Here is a 15,522-nt window from a genome sequence, read left to right on the forward strand (position 1 = left end):
CCTAAAAAAAAAAAAAATTGATTTGAAAGAAATTAATACCATGCGAATATGTACTCATACGAAAAACACCGTTAAAAGATGTATTAAAAATAAAATAAACAAGCCTGAAATATAAACCTACAACTTCACAAAAAGAAATTCTACAGACGATACAAAATCTGTTTAGATAAATTTTTTTTCTGCGCTACGCAAAACCAACAGTATTTTAAAAATTGCTTACTATATTTTAGAGTCATCTCCCTGCACACACAACCTTGTTTTCGAAACCCCCTAAAATTATATCTAGCAAAGCCCCTAATTTTTACTAACAATTCTGGTACGACCAAACTCATTACCTAACCAAATTCCCCAGATTGCCAATATTTCAAAAACAAACATGCTACATGCAAAATTCCTTTAATCACTGTTATAACCAGCACAACTTATAAAATAATAAATTATATAAAATTTAAAAAATTAACCTTGTAATCTAAGAATGTAATTTATCAGTTGAAAATTTTGTCCCCGAGACTATTTTGTTTAACTACAAATCACTTACATACAAGAATAAGATAACCATTGATCTCCATCTTACAGGCAAAATTAAGAATTGGTTTCACAACATGCATGGGATCACAACGAAACATTTATCAATTACTCCTGAATTAAAAGGATTATGAAATTTACCAGAGGATTCATCCAAAATTAAATTACATAGTTTAATACAACCATATCAATTTATTCATAAATCAAAATTACCTTTAGGTCTAAAGAATCGATATGCTGTACATAAATATCTCAATGATGAAAAACAAATTAGAATTTAAATTTTTGTATATACTAATTATAAAATACTTACTACTTTTACTAACAGTCTTTTGCTTTCAAGCTAATCCCTTTTCTTTGTAATATTAATTATAAAACAAACCATGTTCACTAATAGATTTAAAGTTATGGGCTAAACTATATCTATAGTGTCAAAAAATACTATTTTCTTTCCGATTCCCTCACAAATTTAAGATAAACATTGACACTAAAACGTTGTTTTTATCTGTTGAAGTCTCGGTTAATGGTTTTTATACCCAAATGTTTCTGTATTTATTTCTAATGTTAGACCGCCATATGTATTCATTCGCACAGCTTCGAACCTAAGTTGTACTGGTGCTATGATGCATAATGATAACCACACCTCCGGTACAAAAACTGGAATTGTTTTTTGCTTTCATATTTGTTACAAAGTCCAAAAGGAACAGCATATAAAAACGCCATCAATCACACATGTGTTCAAAACATCCTCTATTACAGTAATGCTATTTTGTATAATTTTTATGTATTAGCATCAGTAATTATTGCTGCACAGATCAAACAAATGGTGTTTTCTAGAATATTTTCGGAGGCAATTTTTATCTATTTCCTTAAAAGTAAACATATTAAAGCATATGTTTAGTAGGATATTTTTATATGGTTTTAAAGCTTCCTGGCAATAACGCTACTAGTTTTCTACTAAATTAAGTGGCATTATATTCATTATATCCAACCACCAACTCCATTTCATATATTTTCCTTTTACTATCCTGTGCTTCTAAGCACCTATATTAAGTATTACATATAACTAGTATGTGGAACTAAATTAATGTGTAACCTACAAGGTTATTTTAATACATATTTAATGTTAAACCTCAGAAACAGAATTCAAATGTCATTAATTTGTTAATGGAAAAATCTTGAGCCCCGAAATCAAATTAGTGAATGAGAGCATATCCGACAGTTCCCACCATCAAATGTTATTGTAAGTTAAAAACAAAGTGTTTGAACATGCTTGAAACGTCGAGAAGCATGGCGATGCACATAAGACAATTAGATTAATTTAAGTGTATATAAATCTATACGACTCATAAATATACACCCAATTAGCGCTTGATTTCCTTGCTTGGCCTAGTTTTATTTAGAATGAAATAAGTAATAACGATTATAGTTAACACATTAACTAAGTACGCAATATAAACCATGAAACAATATATTTATGTAGTGACTGAAGCCAAAAGACAGTATTTCCTCATTTGCTTGAATATGTGATTTAATACGTCGAACTTTATCAAACACAAGATTAATACGTGAATATAATTTACGTTTGTAAATTAAGTATGTGATTTTAATCATAGAATTGCAGATTAGAGAAGCGTTATTAAATTTCCTAATAATGTTTATAACAGATTAATTCATGAGGGCTCTACGTCTTCATGTACATAGTATTTTGTTTGTGTGATACTGTTGGTCAATTTACACACTAATTAAAGGTGGGAAATATGTGTAAAGATGTGAAATTGGAAAATATAAATACAGGCAGTTTTAAATAGTGAAACGTTACTGAAACATTTATATATATATATATATATATATATATATATATATATATATATATATATATTAAATATATATATATAAATATATATATTCTTATCTTATTTTAATTACCTTCAATTTTCAAGTATAGCCCACACTTTTGTTTTCTTTACGCAACCAATCATGGATATAAGTATTATGATTATAGATAGTGAAAAAACAATGTTTTTAAATTTGTTTATACTTTACAAGCGTTTTTTTATATTTACCTTTAGCAAAAGAACCTAAGACAACTATTGAGCCTTCTATTACTCTCCCCATTTAGAAAGGGTAAGTATCTCAGGGGGGATAAATATATGAGTAACATTACATTTCTAGTTTTTTAAATGTTTATAATTTTACAAATGTTATATAACTATCCCCACCCCCCCCCCCCCCCACAAGGCTTAACATTGTTAAAAATTAGAACTGTTCCTTCAACAGTAAAAATGCCGTAATATTAGTTAAAATCTTTTGGCGAGTAAGTCAAAATAAACATTAACAGTATTAAAAAATATGTAATTATGAAAAAGATAATTGTTAATCAAACTATTTTAAACCACCGATCCCTTTATGTACCTTTATCTACATGTATATCTCGGTTAACTGCTTCCCTTGGCCATCAACCCCTCAATACAATTTATATGTTAATTTTAATTGAAGTCCGCATTATAGATGAAACTGTTAACACTATTACTCTATATATCTCTGGTCATACCCGTATGAATAAATGTTCTTTGTTCAAGTCCCTTTTTATGTGACTTAAAAGAAGTTTACTAACAAATTAACATTTAAACTTAAGTCACATTTATCCATTAGATTCACTGTATTACAGAGATACGTCATTTACTTATAAGTATTAGCACTACAGCTTTGTCTCTTTGGGTAAAATATATTAGAAAAGTCCCGATTTAAGCTCTTTTGTCAATCAATTGGATCAAACTTATTTTAAATAAAATTGTTTTATGTTTTACAGATTAGCTTTGTAGAAAGTATTTATGACTTTTGACCTGCGTATCACAGTTACAAAGATATAATAAAAACTGCGACTCTTTATATTATCTGTCAGTTAGAATGTATAGATTTACATGTTAATAAATACTGATATGATTAAGTGAATATATATTAAAGGCTGTAATTTCACCTAAAGCTATGATAAGTTAGCATAAATAAACAGGACTGACCTAAATCGTATGAAAGTTTTACATTTGATATAGATTCGGTTGTTGGTTACATTTACGTTACACTTTATTCAATCCTTCAAAACGCAAATGTTTTTGGTTATTTTTATAAAGGCGTATTAGAAATTGAACATTTTTGTAAATCTTTCCATGGACCGTGGTTGAGCTTAAGCATAGCCTACAACTTTGTGTATTACAACAAGACTAAATTAAATTATTAAAATATTTAAGTATGTAACCATATCCAATTGTTTTTGTTAAAACTTCAACTTCTGTATTCAGCATTTTCCCGATAAATATCTTAGGAAATAACTGGTATAGAGATCTTAAATTTTGATTAAAAAACCTCATTTCTGCACAGCAAATATCATATTTGATGGTAGACGTGAGCCAGAGCCTTTTCGTAACCTAAATATCCATGGGATATCTAAATAAAAATAAGATATTTAGCTATAAATGTTTTAAAAGAAAATTAAGTTTAAATTGGGAAACCTTCATTAACTAAATATAAAGATCTGTATAAATTTAATCAAACATCATTTAAATCTCAGCCATCCAATGTTCAAGTTATTTCTGTTTGAGGAGGTGAAAACATATATTATCCGTCCATTTGCCAATCTGTCCTATGTCCCCAAGACAACTAAGGAACAACCCAAAATTATAGATTTTAGACATACCCTCTTAATATACACACGTAGTGTAGAATATGTAAACTAGTTATGTTTAGTAAATGTAGCACAGAACAGTTGTATAATACATTTAAAACATATATGAAGGATTAAAGAAATTTTTTATAGAGACTAAACACTCAATTGCATAGGATGTACCTAAAATTCTTGTCCTAAAATAAGGTATGTTGCATTGAAAGAGTCCATATAGTCAGAAATGAGAACCAAATCCTCAGTCAATATACTGTAAATGTTTGAAAGTTTAAGATATTAGTTACAGTTGTTCTGATTGCAACTTTTAGAGTGAATGATGTTGTAGACGTATACCATCAGATTTTTTAAATATAAACGTATGCCAATCACTTATAAGGAGATACTTAATTAATTACCAATGAGATAAAGAATTAACGTTACTCTATATTTATATATTGTTATAGATAATCTTACTATTGATTAATATTTTATCAAGAAGTGTGTTATAATCTTATATATTACTTCATTCGTTGCTATAGTATTTGTATTAAACTGTTTAATATATCTATGACTGAATGTAATGCCTTGTCAACAACTTCTTATTAAAATAATACTATAGTTTACGAACCACTGAATCAGTTCTCACTCTTCTATAATTTAATCTAATAAAGTCCCTTATCACTTTTCATATGATGAAATATCTATATGTTTGTAGCTAAAATAATGAGGGCCCACTCTTGGTATTTATGTATTACAAAGATATAATTGCTATTAGTAAATTACCCTGCGTAATTCTAGAGTTGCTGGCACAAGATTAAACTAAAATAATAGTAACAAATCGTTTATATTTTATGAAAAGAGGGTAAAAATTTAAGACTACATTATGTATACATTACAACATTTTTAAAAGCAATAGAACAGCGAGAAGAAGAGCTGAGAGAGCTGTATATTTAGCAATGTATACTTGATATTTAAAAAAATGTATAGTTGAACGAATATTTTTATTAAATCGTCCAACTTTATCGTCTGGTTAATCTGTTTGCTTATTATCAATAAACAAAGTGTTAAAATTAAAAGTGTTGATAAATTTTAAGCTTACTCCATGATTGTGTACCGTTTTTATAGCACATATTTTGTAATTTATATGGGAGCTAATACTTTATAAATTAAACAACTTTTCGGAAATACTTGGTTTATTCCGAAACTCAAGTTTACCAAAAAAATTAACAAAGTTTACAAACTTTTGATTCGATTTTCTTCAAAAACTTCACACAATCGAACAAATCTAATTAAGAGTCTGATTAAAAATGAATTAAAATTAAAATGAAACTAAAAATTTATACTTCTCAAAAAATGGTTTAAATTAACAAAATAAAATAAAAGTTTCTCTTCTCAAAATACTCAAAATCAATATAACACAAAACTTGATATTAACTTTATGACCAAAATTTAATTCACAATACTTCAAAAAATGTAATTAATTCTCAGACTCTGAAAGATGGGAAACTTTAGAAATTTTAATTACAACAGTATAAAAAATCAAAGATATTAACTAAACGCTGGTCACGGGACTTACTACTTTGAAGATTACGGAGGCTGATAGGGATTTAATACGCACTGAAGAAAAATTAAAAACTTGAATTAAATTTACACGCGATAAAAAATGGAATTACTCTAAATCCCACACTATAGGGTTAGAGGAAGAGCTGCGATTCTCAACAGGACCTTGTCGTCGTGGCTTCAAGACTCGAACTGACCAGCGAGCCGGGAGGAACGCATCACCCGATACGTCACTGACCGATCAGCTGATTGCCGGTCCAACTGAACAAAAAAAATGTCCACGCACCGCGTCTAGTTTAATAAGAGCCTACTTCCTACCCGCGATTCAGCATAAATGGAATTTGAACTATGGTACATATTTTCCCTAGCCCGAAGCTGCAATCACGGTAGGAACCTAAACCTTTAAACACTCATCCCGGACTAAGTACAATAAAATCCCTCCACATGCACACTTTTAAATAACAATTCTTTTGTACTTAATCACTACGTGGAGGCTGTGATGTGTAGTCCGAGGGGTGATGTGGTAGAAGGTGTCCGACGTCCAGTGTGGGTCCCCAGGTAGCCCATCGCAGAGGGATGTGGTAGGTGAGGAGTAGAGGGCAGGTAGCTTCTCCAATGATTGTACGGCCGGTTGCAGTGCGGCGGCCTCGTTGATCTCGATGGTTGGGCTGGCTCTGGTTCGCTAATAGCAACTGCTACCTGCTCCTCCAATCTAATAACAATTTCAGCCAGCGAGGCATTGAGCTCTTGGAGGACATTCCTTTTTACAAAATATTCCCTCCGTATAATTTGTATGGCTGTCAGTCTTTCACTGTGTTCTTTATTGTACGCCTGCGCCAGTGTCACGAATGTAAACCATTACCAGATGTATGTTAATTACAATACAATCAATTTAACAGGGATTACAATGGCACAATAATCAAATTGTTTACACACAATAAACCTCATATAGTGATAAAAAAAAACAACATTACCCTGTCCTTCTACATTTGAAGGAACAGGGAAGAAAATATCACTATCAATACAACTCATTGTATACGAAAAAATATTACCCTGTCCTTCTCTATTGGAAGGAACAGGGAACAACAACACCACAACAACATTACCAAAATTACCCTGTCCTTCTACATTTGAAGGAACAGGGAAGAAATATATCTCATGATATATCACAATACATCAGAATACATCTGTGTATTTACTTTATACACCATTAATGCCATTCATTGTCCCTGAAAATTACATGGTTTACAACAAACACTTCTATTACACACTTACACTGGCATTTTATATTATGACTTCTCATCTTAGCCATACAATTTCTGAAATAAAAACGTCGTCACATCACCCTTTCATATTCCAATATTTATTTGTATTATTATAATAAACTACTGGACTCTCATACTTAACTTGTTTTGTGTTTTGGGCCAAATTAATACATAAATATATAATCAATTCTTGAAGTTAATTTAGAAATAAATTATATTGTCATTTTATTGTTTTTAGACCCATCTTCAATTCCTTTTCAACAATATAATTGTCCTGAAAATAAAACATACTGACCTTTTGCCGGGGGCTAATGTTTATTGAGTTCTCAATTTTCACATTTCGAATTTTAAATTTAAATTTAGAAATATTCACCTTTAAGAAGAAAAACAACCTATCTTTATTAAAAAAAAAAAAAAACACATCTTAACCAGGATCGATATTTCATTATTATCTCCGATAAGCATTTTATCATCTGTACGTTCAATCATATTGCCCAGTCCTATCTTTACTATCGAGTCATAATTACTTTCACTTATCATGCTCACTTTGTTTTCACTTATCAGGGTTCCACTTCGCTTTCACTTATCAGGTTCACTTGTAATAAAACTTAACGATACGGACTCTTACTAACAAATACTTTACAACGGGCTGAATTATTATTACTTGGGCACATCCGAACCTTTTTACAATTGCACAGGAAACTTTCACAATATTCCTATCTCCTGCCCTCATTGTTCTTGACCCTTTCTACAATAACTATAATTGTTTTTATAACCCCCTTTCCAGATTACAAGCCCTGTCCCTAATTATTAAATTTCAAAGTGGACCTTCACATTTTCCTAACATTCACATAGTGGTCGTTTTCGAAAGTATTTCCACCCCTAAAATTTTATTTCAAATATAATTCCTTTTTTGAGCAACAGATCTACATGCGCTAGCTCCATTTTTTATTTTAAAATAATTTTCTTAAAATAAATCAAATATTCCAAACTGACAATATTATTCTAAGTCCTCAGTCTTACACACTACACAAAAATTATGCAGGTTTATACACAATGTTTCAAGTTCATACAAGTCTTATACAAGTTACACACACTTACAGGTATCAGACAAGTTTATGCAAGTTTACAAGTTCTTTCCTGTAAATAACCTGATGTACAAAGTTTATGCTCAAAAAGAAATAGCAGAGTTGCGCAAATTATGTACCGTTTTTAATAGCAACATATTTTGTAATTTATATGGAGCTAATACTTTATAAATTAAACAACTTTTCGGAAATACTTGGTTTATTCCGAAACTCAAGTTTACCAAAAAAATTAACAAAGTTTACAAACTTTTGATTCGATTTTCTTCAAAACTTCACACAATCGAACAAATCTAATTAAGAGTCTGATTAAAAAATGAATTAAAATTAAAATGAAACTAAAAATTTATACTTCTCAAAAAATGGTTTAAATTAACAAAATAAAATAAAAGTTCTCTTCTCAAAATACTCAAAATCAATATAACACAAAACTTGATATTAACTTTATGACCAAAATTTAATTCACAATACTTCAAAAAATGTAATTAATTCTCAGACTCTGAAAGATGGGAAACTTTAGAAATTTTAATTACAACAGTATAAAAAAATCAAAGATATTAACTAAACGCTGGTACGGGACTTACTACTTTGAAGATTACGGAGGCTGATAGGGATTTAATACGCACTGAAGAAAAATTAAAAACTTGAATTAAATTTACACGCGATAAAAAATGGAATTACTCTAAATCCCACACTATAGGGTTAGAGGAAGAGCTGCGATTCTCAACAGGACCTTGTCGTCGTGGCTTCAAGACTCGAACTGACCAGCGAGCCGGGAGGAACGCATCACCCGATACGTCACTGACCGATCAGCTGATTGCCGGTCCAACTGAACAAAAAAAATGTCCACGCACCGCGTCTAGTTAATAAGAGCCTACTTCCTACCGCGATTCAGCATAAATGAATTTGAACTATGGTACAATTGCAAGAATACAAATGTACAGAAAAATTCCAATTATAGTAAGGTAATAGTATACATTTTTGCAAGAGATATAACATTTTTGTTTGTTATTATGGATACCTTTTTGGTAGTTTTTTAGTCCATCTAGTGAGTATTTCTGAAGAAATTATGTTCAATCATTACCTACTTTGTTATTAGTATATATATATTTATATATATATATATATATATATATATATATATATACGTTAAATTGTATAAATGGCAATAGCCTTATTTAATTTCAATAAACATTGAATCACAAAAAGTACTTGCTCCGCCGGGAGTCGAACCCGGAATCTCTCATTTGCCGGGTGAATGTGCTACCATTACACCACAGAGCGCTTACTTTTCCCGATTCATATATATATATATATATATATATATATATATATATTGGTATGACTAATGGTTGACGTAATAAAAATATTTTTTCACGAACGTATGTGCGGCTTAATAGTGCGATAAATAAGATTATTTTTTGTTATATACATTAAAACTAGTGGTCCTGCTTCTTGCAATTCACAAATATGTCTCAATAAATCAATGGACCGAATATTGAACTCAGAACTATTTAAAACTATAATTCGAACTTCATATTTTCGCAAGAGAAACAAAACACACAGAAGCAAAAAGCTATTATGGAATTAAGGTCTCGATACGATAAACGCCATGTACATTATAAGCCTATTACATTATCATATATGAACGACAAGGTAAAGCCTTCATAAGCTCGCAATAGTGAGTTTCCCGATATAGAATGGGATTAACGTCGGGTCTTGGTGTTTAACTTTTCCTAATTACCACTCATGATCTGGTGCCCATTAACCACTCATATTGATGACAACTGATAGCCTATATATATCGGAATACTTTCAGTTTATTAGTAAGGGTGGTATATGTATAAACTAGCTGGAACTGGAAATTGTAGATTTATTGCTTTCTCTTTGTACTGTATATTAAGTAAATGTATATTACCCTCTTTTACTAACTCAAATACTGCAGTGTAAAAGAAATTAGGGCCGATTAATTCTATCATATTTGTATTACTACATCATTGCAAACATTGATTTTTCTGTTATCTGGAATCTTAATTATTATAACGATTGAACAGAAGTCTTTATTTGATAGGTTTGAATAAAAAGATCGAATCACACTACAAAATTATCATATCGAAAAATTAAGATTCACTACTACTTGGAATAAACATAATACCGTTTTACATTCTTGTCGTTCTAATCTGCAATGTATAATCTTTTTTATAATAATGAATAATTATGTGCAATTTATTGATAAAAACTATTATTAATTTGTGCAATGTATAATCTTTTTATAATAATGAGTAATCATGAGCAAATTCCTGATAAAAACTATTATTAATTTGAAAATTAAATTACAAGTCGATTAACCCAATCCAATTGTTCGTGGTCAAGCAATTATAGGAGAATCAGGATTATAATAATTTAACTTCATAGATTATTATGTCCAATTTACTAATAAATTACAAATCCATTTTATGATATGGACATAAACAACTAGTTTAGTTGTTACATCGGAAAAATATTTTTGAATAAAATTAATAAAAATATAGCGTTATATCCATAAATCTCATCCAAATTTTTAAGTTCCATAACAATTAGGGGGGGAAATATCTTTCTTCAAGTCATAAACGTGTTTTCCAGAAAATTTAAAAAATAAATATATTACATACTTAAATGTGGGATGATTATACATATTATTCAATGTTTAATATGATAAACCCTAGAAATTTGACATAATCCTTATTTATTTTTAATATTAGGAAGCCAAAATATTTTAAAATATAACTAGGATTTTTGATATTACTAAGAAAATCGGTGATGTTTAAAAATGCAATTCATTAATCAATGTATTCTATTGGCAAGTCACGTAAATCATTGGAGTAGTTTTACAATAATTACACAATTATAACGGTAATATATAATAGATATATAATAATTGATTTATATGAAGTAATACTCGCTTAAAATTATTTTTTTGAGAATGATAATAATGAAATAGTCTTTATCTCAAAGTTTAAAATAAAGATACGCATATTAAAAGGGAAAATAAAGCCTCACAATTGTAATTGGGGTTGTAATACTAGTATATAGGTAAATACATTGAAATATTATGCGTAATTCCTTTATGTAAAAATATTAATAATCCTTTCATTCCTGAATAGTTTTACTAACTAATTACAACATAAAATCATTTTGAATAGTTATGTTTGTTCTTTTATTATATTTTTGTAAGTAATATACAAGTAATAGAATCTAAATTAAATTTAATAATTCAGATTTTTAATTAGGTTTAACGGTGCTTTTTACCGATATAACAGATTTGAACGTTTACGTGCATGCTTGTCTTCTTGATTGGAAAACCTCTATGGCCGGATGTCACGTCTTAGATGCTTAGTTATAAGCTTGTGTGAGAATAATTCAATTAAGCTATACAATCTTTTCAAGTGTTGAAATATAACTACTAAATCTGAGGGCAACCATCGAAAAATAATTACTTTTTTGTAGTGGTATCCAATACACCTTTATTTGTTTGGCTATTTATTCCATTTTCTGCTGAATTCTATTGTATTCTGCTAATAATATTAGCTTTTAAAAGACTAGATTCTTTTAACAACGTAAATTTTTCTAAATCTTATATCTTTTTTTACTGGCTGGAAGTTCTTACATGCATGATAAACCTAAATAAAAATTTTTTTGTTGCATTGCTATTTTTGTTTTGGACTACAAGTGTGAAAAAAGATTCGCTAGATAGCATGTCGCGTAACAAAATTTGCTAATGAGGATTGTAAATTTTAAAGTTTATAGCTACATATTTTAATTGTATTATGGTACATTTTTGTACTTATTTTTCCTTACGTATTTAGTACTTCCTCTGTAGATTTTCCATTGCTATCATAGTTATTTACAAGGCAAATGTCAAAATGTTTACTAACGCATAGCAATATCTCACCCATGGTAATTACATGCATTTAATCATCTGAACCGATATTATCTTTTAATACAGAATATTCCAGTAAACTTAACATTTCAAAATTGAAATGTTCCTTCAACAGTAAAAATGCCATAAAAATTAGTTAAATCTTTCGGCGAGTAAGTCAAAATAAACATTTAACAGTATTAAAAAAATTATGTAATAAATTATGAAAAAGATAATTTGTAATCGAAACTTTTTTGAACCACCAATCCCTTTATATACCTTTATCCATATCTCGGTTAACTGCTTCCCCTGGCCATCAACACCTCAATACAATTTAATATGTTAATTTTAATTGAAGTCCGTATTATAGATGAAACTGTTAACACTATTACTCTATATATCTCTGGTCATACCAGTACGAATAAATGTTCTTTGAAGTTTATTAAGAAATTACATTTAAATTTAAGTCACAGTTATCCATTACATTCACTGTATTACAGAGATACGTCATATACTTATAAGTATTAGCACTACAGCTTTGGTGGTTAGTAGACGAGTGAAGACGTATTGTTGACTTGTATTCCGTAGTTTAGTTTTAATGATTAGTGTTTGGTATAATTTTGTATTAAGTGCATGTCTTTAGAGTTAGTGAAGTTGACAAACAACATGTAGGTTGTGATTCCTGACTAATGGCTAATAAACATCTGAGCATTTACATAATACGTAATATGATCATACGTTAGTTTTGAGAGGAAACCGCCTTTTGTGCAAAAAATAAAAAATAAATTTATTTCACTTTTATAAAATGACAATTATTATATTCTGTAAGGCCATTCTGTAAGTAAAATATCTAAATTTACTAAAACGTATTATCCAAGCATGATTTTAAGTGTTCCTAATAATAAATTATAAAAAAATTACTTTACAACAATATTTCTATATATTCCAAATCTGTGAGTTAGAAATAAATGTATAGTAACCATAGGTAGATAAGTACGATTCTTTTTACGGTGGGACTAAAATTAAAAATAATAAATAATTATGTCTTCGTGTTTTTCGTTTCGTCTGTTTGTTTTTAAAAACGTGTCCACAATTTTTTTACAACTATTTTGCTTTCACAACAGGTTATTTATAAAAGAACCTAATATATATTTTATACGTTTCTTTTTGAAAATGAAATCTAGTTCTTTTAATAATTTTAGAGAAATATTTATACATACAAATTATCATTATAGTGGTGTGAATATGTTGAAATGATACGTATAGAATTTTGTAACTCTATAACTCATGCTAGTAAAATATAGTGTACAAGATAAAATATAAATTAATTCTCTTAACTCATATTAATTCGTTAAATATTTTGAGTTTATTTACTCAAGCTCATAAATTATTTGTACTATGTTTCGTAAGGAAAAAATTAAATCTTTTATTGTAATGTATGTTTGTATAAAACCTATTAAATTAGATTACATAGATGGTAAAAAGGTTTATAATTTTATACCACGAAAATATTGAAATATTCTTATACTATTTTTAAAATATAAATAATGAAATACATAAGATAGTTCAAAATATTTTATAACAAAGAAAAGACATCAAAAGAGAAATGTGGAAAACCTTAGACAAACTCTAGGTAAGAGTAACCTTTTTTGGTTTTCTTTTATTTGGGTGTGTGTTTTTTTATTTCCGTTCCTCCGAAATCCATTGTTATTTTTTATATAGATTAATGATAGAATATTAATATTCATGAACATTTTTTAAATATGGGACGACATATATGTATTTATGGACAGGGTTTAATGTTATTCAACCATTCCTGACCAATCAGATAACTATAAAAATGCTTGATAAATTTATTACTAAATAAATATAAATATGCAATTTTATGTTGTACAATTTATATACCTATATAAAGAAGATTACCCATTCTATCACGACGAACTAATAACTTAATTCGTATTTGTATTTTAGCGTTAGAAAAAAATTTACGAAACACAAAACATTGACGAAATTTCAAAATGAACTTTGTTAAATATATCGGGATAGAGACTCACCCTGTGAACCGTGCAGAACTTATTTTAAGAGAGAGAGAGAGAGATAAACTTCTTTCATTAAAAGTTATTAAAACTATTGGAGACATCATTGATTAAATCGTGAATGAAATTTTTAAACTTCTATTTAAGTACTGAAGAGCTTACACAGGTTCTAACGTTATTTTTGTAATAAACTTTGGATAGACATGTACTTACAAAAATATATAAGTATAAAATCTTATATACCAGGTAATATAAAACCTGTATAACTTGGTTGGGCAAAAGTGATAATTGAAAATCATTTTTAGGAATGCAAATACAATATTTTTTATTCATGATTCATGTTTTTACCGATGATACGAAATCTTACATACATATGCAATATTACAGTACTGAATGTACTTTATTTGTAAATACTAAATTGTACCCGTACATAACGGATAGTTCAGTGTATCTAACGGATATTAATGTCTCGTAATTCCGGTGATGTTAAAAACTAAACATCTTAAACGTTTTGTTAAGTTGTTTATGTATCATTATTTAAATAACCATTTATACAAATTATATCAGATAGTTCCAGATGGACATATACGCGCCTAATGTTGGAGTGTTTAACAATTACACTGATATCATTCATATTGTTTCTTAAAATTCGACAAATCGCTTTTTAAAAACTAGGAACTTGCTCTGGTATACAGTAGATACCAAACATCGACATAAAAAATGTAAAGGCACTTTTTACTAAGTATATATTTTATAGAGTTTTAAAATTCATTTATCAGTGTTAGGTAGCCATAATATAATTTTTACCACTATCCCCAAATTAATCTATTTTTTTATTATTATTCTTGTTTCTTTCTGACTGAGTAGCTCTGTTTCAGATTTAAACTTTTTTTGTTTATTTGAAATTTCACATAGGGACGTTGTAAATCTTCCTTTAATGATTTCATCACTATCTGCAATAGGAAAGAATGGTGTGTAATAGTAAATTGTATTTTACTAGTTTAAAATGTAATTTAGGAATACACAGTACAAAATAAGATTCTGAAGGTTGTTAAAGCACGAGAGCAGACACATTTTACGCTGCGTTTTAGTGTATCACAACCATGAAACAACCTTCCATTAGTGTTCATCCATTATTCCATTATCTCCTCAACATTATATAAAACGATATTACCGCTAAGTTTCATTTGTGTGGGAAATTTATTTGGTCGATTGTAAAGTTGAGTCTTTTGTATAGCTTTATGCTAGAAACTAGTTGAAATATTACATACCGGTGTTGAGTAACAAGTCGTCACGCAACCTCTTATCATATAGTTGTAATCAGTTAAAATTAAAGTGAAAAATAAAATCTTGAAATAATAAGAATAGTAAAATACTCTAGCGAAGAAATATAATCACACAGACAAGCTTGAATTGGTAACGTATATTTGAATGTACTCTTTATATAGTTGATGGTACCATTTAGAGAAAATGTTTTATTATTAAAATAACGGCA

This window comes from Homalodisca vitripennis, chromosome 6, assembly GCF_021130785.1.
Source record: "Homalodisca vitripennis isolate AUS2020 chromosome 6, UT_GWSS_2.1, whole genome shotgun sequence".
In the NCBI taxonomy this organism is placed as follows: Eukaryota; Metazoa; Arthropoda; class Insecta; order Hemiptera; family Cicadellidae; genus Homalodisca; species Homalodisca vitripennis.